Source organism: Aquarana catesbeiana, linkage group LG03 (assembly GCF_042186555.1).
Source record: "Aquarana catesbeiana isolate 2022-GZ linkage group LG03, ASM4218655v1, whole genome shotgun sequence".
NCBI lineage: Eukaryota > Metazoa > Chordata > Amphibia > Anura > Ranidae > Aquarana > Aquarana catesbeiana.
The window spans coordinates 677,045,829-677,051,828 of NC_133326.1; the positions used below are offsets into that span (position 1 = coordinate 677,045,829).

Here is a 6,000-nt window from a genome sequence, read left to right on the forward strand (position 1 = left end):
CCCACCCGACACATAAAAAGTCATAACCCGATATACACATCCAGTATTACCTGCCGCGCGGCCCGCTCACCATGGGTTGCCTAGCAACAACTAGCCGCTAAACCACCGCCGCCGCTGGTTCGTCAGAATGTGTACCGGAAGTGGCGGTCCGTCGCCGCCATCTTGCTACACCTTGCACTCCTCCGCAGTAAGGTGAGAAGAGGGAAAGCGGACATGTTGTTACACCCACCAGAGTTTTGCATTTTTTACGCTTATTTTTAACAGTACAGTGAGTTTATATAGGGAAATACAGTACGTAGAACTCCGTCTGATTGGTTAGATGTTGAATTTTAAAAGCAGCGGCAAGCCTGCTCATCTCACAGGTTTGCTAATGTGACAGAAGTTCGCTGCTTTTAAAATTTACCATCGAAACATTCAGACGGAGTTCTAAGTGCCCGTATTTAACTATATAAACTCACTTTACTGTTAAAAATAAGTGTAAAATGCAAAACCCCGGGGGTGTAACAAGATGTCCCCTTTCCCGCTTCTCAGTGTATCCTTACTGTAGTGTAGAGAAGTGTGGGGTGTAGCAAAATGGCGGAGACTAAACGTCACTTCCGAATGGGTCGCCTAATCTGATAAAACAGCGGCGGCGGTGGTTTAGCGACTAGTTGTTGCTAGGCAACCCATGGTGAGCGGGCCGCGCGGCAGGTAATACTGGATGTGTATCGGGTTATGATTTTTTTTTATGATGAAACACCGCCAGATCTCGCGAGATAGTCGGCTTGGGCGCTTAGAGCTCTGAGACCTCTACAGTTTGTCTCCCTTTCCTAGGGTTGGTCTCCAATAATATGGCCGCCGCTGTCAATGGCACAGAAGCGTCGAGAACTAAAACTACCTTCACACCAGTCGGGGCTGGATGTTATTTATGAAAGGCCAGTAGAGTAAAAATTCGGTTTTGAAAACTTTTTTTTTTTTAACATTGGGAGAGAATATTAAATCTGCAAAATCATGGCTGGGAATATGAGTAATTTCGTAATAATTGTGTATTTTCTTAGTTTCTAAAGATTACAAAAAAAAGTGCAACCGGCTATAGATAGCCCCCTGATCCAGAGATTGTTAAGGGTCAAGTCGCCAGCATTGCTGGTTGATGAAATTCTGCAGCAGCTGCTTTGTTGGATAATTGCCATGATATTATTTATGATCCTTTTATCAGTGTCACAACTTTTTCAACATAATGAGAAATATATAATAATTAATTCTTTATGGACTTGAAGTGATCTGATGGAATAAGTAAAGAAAGGGGAAAAAAAGACACATGGCAGCGGTGGGATTCGAACCCACGCCTCCAGAGAGACTGGAGCCTAAATCCAGCGCCTTAGACCGCTCGGCCACGCTACCCTGTTGGTGCTGTACAGCAGCCAGTACTGCAGCCATTGGGTTTGCACATAGCACAATTGAGTACAAGCAAAGATTATTTTAGTTACTATGTGCTGCAAGTACATCAAGTATGATTACTTCCTTTTTTTTAATACTTCACCCCCAGCGCTCTGCACTAATACTACCAAACTTTGAAGTCTGCATTACTTACTCCAGACCACTGCGCTCTGCATTACACCGTACTGACCTCTGAGCCCTGTGTTACATACTACTGGCCTCTGCATTATCCATGACTTACTGCTGACCTCTGAACTCCTTATTAATTACTCTTGACCCCTACACTCTGCATTATTTAGTATTGAACTCTGCTTAACATACTACTGACATCTGAACTCTGCGTTACTTACTACTGACCCCTGCGCTGTATGTTACTTTTTAATAACCTCTGAACTCTACATTACTTACTCCAGACTCCTGCACTCTTATGTTACTAACTCCTAACCCCTGAACACCGCATTGCTTACTCCTGATCTCTGACATCTGCATTAGTTACTCCACCCTGCATTGCATGGTACTGATCTCTGAACACTGTCCCCTGCCCTGTGCATTAAATACTACTGGTCTCTGAACTCTGTGTTATATAGTAATGAGCCCTGAACTTTGCCATACATAATACTGGCCCATGCGCTCTCGGTTACATCGTACTGACCTCTGAATCCTGCATTATATTGTACTTAACCCTGCATTATATACTACTGACCCCTGCACTCTTCATTATTTACTCCTCGCTCCTGCACTCTGTGTTACTTACTCCTGTTCCCTGCACTCTGTGTTACATATGCCCGATGACTGAACAGTGAGTTACCCAATGCTTATTTCTGCACTCTGCATTACATACTACTGACCTCTGAACTCTGTTACTTACTATTGACCATTGAACTCTGGCTTACATTGTAATGACTGTTGAACTCTGCATTACTTACTACTGATCTCTCCAGTATTACTAGTACTACATACTAGTGACCTTTGAACTCTGTGTTATTTGCTCCTGATCCCTGAGCTCTGTGTTACTTACTCCTGATCCCCAAACTCTGTGTTACTTACTCCTGATCCCCAAACTCTGTGTTATTTACTCCTGATTTCTAAACTCTGTGTTACTTACACTTGACCTCGTCCATTTGCATTACATACTACTAACTAGGGATGAGCTTCGAGTTCGAGTCGAACTCATGTTCGACTCGAACATTGGCTGTTCGCAAGTTCACCGAACAGCGAACAATTTGGGGTGTTCGCGGCAAATTCGAATGCCGCGGAACACCCTTTAAAAGTCTATGGGAGAAATCAAAAGTGCTAATTTTAAAGGCTAATATGCAAGTTATTGTCATAAAAAGTGTTTGGGGACCTGGGTCCTGCCCCAGGGGACATGGATCAATGCAAAAAAAAGTTTTAAAAACGGCCGTTTTTTCAGGAGCAGTGATTTTAATAATACTTAAAGTCAATCAATAAAAGTGTAATATCCCTTTAAATTTCGTACCTGGGGGGTGTCTATAGTGTGCCTGTAAAGGGGCGCATGTTTCCTGTGTTTAGAACAGTCTGACAGCAAAATGACATTTTGAAGGAAAAAACTCATTTAAAACTACCCGCGGCTATTGCATTGCCGACAATACACATAGAAGTTCATTGATAAAAACGGCATGGGAATTCCCCAAAGGGGAACCCCGAACCAAAATTTAAAAAAAAAAATGACGTGGGGGTCCCCCTAAATTCCATACCAGGCCCTTCAGGTCTGGTATGGATATTAAGGGGAACCCCGGCCAAAATTTAAAAAAAAAAATGACGTGGGGTTCCCCCTAAATTCCATACCAGACCCTTCAGGTCTGGTATGGATTTTAAGGGGAACCCCGCGCCAAAAAAAAAAAAAAAAACGGCGTGGGGTCCCCCCAAAAATCCATACCAGACCCTTATCCGAGCACGCAACCTGGCAGGCCGCAGGAAAAGAGGGGGGGACAAGAGTGCGGCCCCCCTCCCTCCTGAACCGTACCAGGCCACATGCCCTCAACATTGGGAGGGTGCTTTGGGGTAGCCCCCCAAAACACCTTGTCCCCATGTTGATGAGGACAAGGGCCTCATCCCCACAACCCTGGCCGGTGGTTGTGGGGGTCTGCGGGCGGGGGGCTTATCGGAATCTGGAAGCCCCCTTTAACAAGGTGACCCCCAGATCCCGGCCCCCCCCCCTGTGTGAAATGGTAAGGGGGTACATAAGTACCCCTACCATTTCACGAAAAAAGTGTCACAAATGTTAAAAATGACAAGAGACAGTTTTTGACAATTCCTTTATTTAAATGCTTCTTCTTTCTTCTATCTTGCTTCATCTTCTGGTTCTTCTGGCTCTTCTGGTTCTTCTGGTTCTTCCTCCGGCGTTCTCGTCCAGCATCTCCTCCGCAGCGTCTTCTGTCTTCTTCTCCTCGGGCCGCTCCGCACCCATGGCATGGGGGGGAGGCTCCCGCTCTTCTCTTCTTCTCTTCTTCTTTTCTTCTTTTCTTCTTTTCTTCTCTTCTTCTCTTCTTCTTCATTTTCTTCTCCGGGCCGCTCCGCAATCCATGCTGGCATGGAGGGAGGCTCCCGCTGTGTGACGGCGCTCCTCGTCTGACAGTTCTTAAATAACGGGGGGGCGGGGCCACCCGGTGACCCCGCCCCCCTCTGACGCACGGTGACTTGACGGGACTTCCCTGTGGCATTCCCCGTGACGTCACAGGGAAGTCCCGTCAAGTCACCGTGCGTCAGAGGGGGGGCGGGGTCACCGGGTGGCCCCGCCCCCCCGTTATTTAAGAACTGTCAGACGAGGAGCGCCGTCACACAGCGGGAGCCTCCCTCCATGCCAGCATGGATTGCGGAGCGGCCCGGAGAAGAAAATGAAGAAGAAGAGAAGAAGAGAAGAAAAGAAGAAAAGAAGAAAAGAAGAAGAGAAGAAGAGAAGAGCGGGAGCCTCCCCCCCATGCCATGGGTGCGGAGCGGCCCGAGGAGAAGAAGACAGAAGACGCTGCGGAGGAGATGCTGGACGAGAACGCCGGAGGAAGAACCAGAAGAACCAGAAGAGCCAGAAGAACCAGAAGATGAAGCAAGATAGAAGAAAGAAGAAGCATTTAAATAAAGGAATTGTCAAAAACTGTCTCTTGTCATTTTTAACATTTGTGACACTTTTTTCGTGAAATGGTAGGGGTACTTATGTACCCCCTTACCATTTCACACAGGGGGGGGGGCCGGGATCTGGGGGTCACCTTGTTAAAGGGGGCTTCCAGATTCCGATAAGCCCCCCGCCCGCAGACCCCCACAACCACCGGCCAGGGTTGTGGGGATGAGGCCCTTGTCCTCATCAACATGGGGACAAGGTGTTTTGGGGGGCTACCCCAAAGCACCCTCCCAATGTTGAGGGCATGTGGCCTGGTACGGTTCAGGAGGGAGGGGGGGCCGCACTCTTGTCCCCCCCTCTTTTCCTGCGGCCTGCCAGGTTGCGTGCTCGGATAAGGGTCTGGTATGGATTTTTGGGGGGACCCCACGCCGTTTTTTTTTTTTTTTTTGGCGCGGGGTTCCCCTTAAAATCCATACCAGACCTGAAGGGTCTGGTATGGAATTTAGGGGGAACCCCACGTCATTTTTTTTTTAAATTTTGGCCGGGGTTCCCCTTAATATCCATACCAGACCTGAAGGGCCTGGTATGGAATTTAGGGGGACCCCCACGTCATTTTTTTTTTTAATTTTGGTTCGGGGTTCCCCTTTGGGGAATTCCCATGCCGTTTTTATCAATGAACTTCTATGTGTATTGTCGGCAATGCAATAGCCGCGGGTAGTTTTAAATGAGTTTTTTCCTTCAAAATGTCATTTTGCTGTCAGACTGTTCTAAACACAGGAAACATGCGCCCCTTTACAGGCACACTATAGACACCCCCCAGGTACGAAATTTAAAGGGATATTACACTTTTATTGTTTGACTTTAAGCATTATTAAAATCACTGCTCCTGAAAAAACGGCCGTTTTTAAAACTTTTTTTTGCATTGATCCATGTCCCCTGGGGCAGGACCCAGGTCCCCAAACACTTTTTATGACAATAACTTGCATATAAGCCTTGAAAATTAGCACTTTTGATTATTCATGTTCGTGTCCCATAGACTTTAACGGTGTTCGCATGTTCGAACGAACTTTTTTCCTGTTCGCATGTTCTGGTGCGAACCGAACAGGGGGGTGTTCGGCTCATCCCTACTACTAACCCTTGCACTCTACATTACTACTGACTCCTGAATTCTATGTTACTTAAGGCTCGTACACACAGACATATTTGCAGGCATTTTGGTGCATCACAGTGTACCCCTATACCTCTCTCTATACTTCATCTATCACAGTGTACCCCTATAACTCTCCTTATACCTCTCCTTTATCTCAATGTACCCCATACCTCTCTCCATACCTCCTCTATATCACAATGTACCCCTATACCTCTCTCCATACCTCCTATCACAGTGTACCCCTATACCTCTCTCTACATCTCTCCTTTATCACAGTGTACCCCTATACCTCTCTCTACATCTCTCCTTTATCACAGTGTACCCCTATACCTCTCTCCATAACCCCTCTGTATCACAATGT

The 6,000-nt window shown here is 46.6% G+C and overlaps 1 protein-coding gene and 1 non-coding gene across 3 annotated transcripts in view; both read right to left on the minus strand.

The window, feature by feature from the left end:
• TMEM107 (transmembrane protein 107) overlaps positions 1 to 229 on the minus strand; it is a 33,203-nt gene extending 32,974 nt beyond the window's left edge. Inside the window, exon 1 of one of the 2 annotated variants that reach the window (XM_073624172.1) lies at positions 51 to 229. The gene's annotated coding sequence lies outside the window, so the exon portion shown is untranslated. The remainder of the gene's footprint in view (positions 1 to 50) is intronic. The other variant, XM_073624171.1, reaches the window with a different exon arrangement.
• Positions 230 to 1,298: 1,069 nt separating this feature from the next.
• TRNAL-UAG (transfer RNA leucine (anticodon UAG)) lies at positions 1,299 to 1,380 on the minus strand. The gene has a single exon. It is a non-coding gene; the product is annotated as a tRNA-Leu (tRNA).
• Positions 1,381 to 6,000: the final 4,620 nt, after the last annotated feature.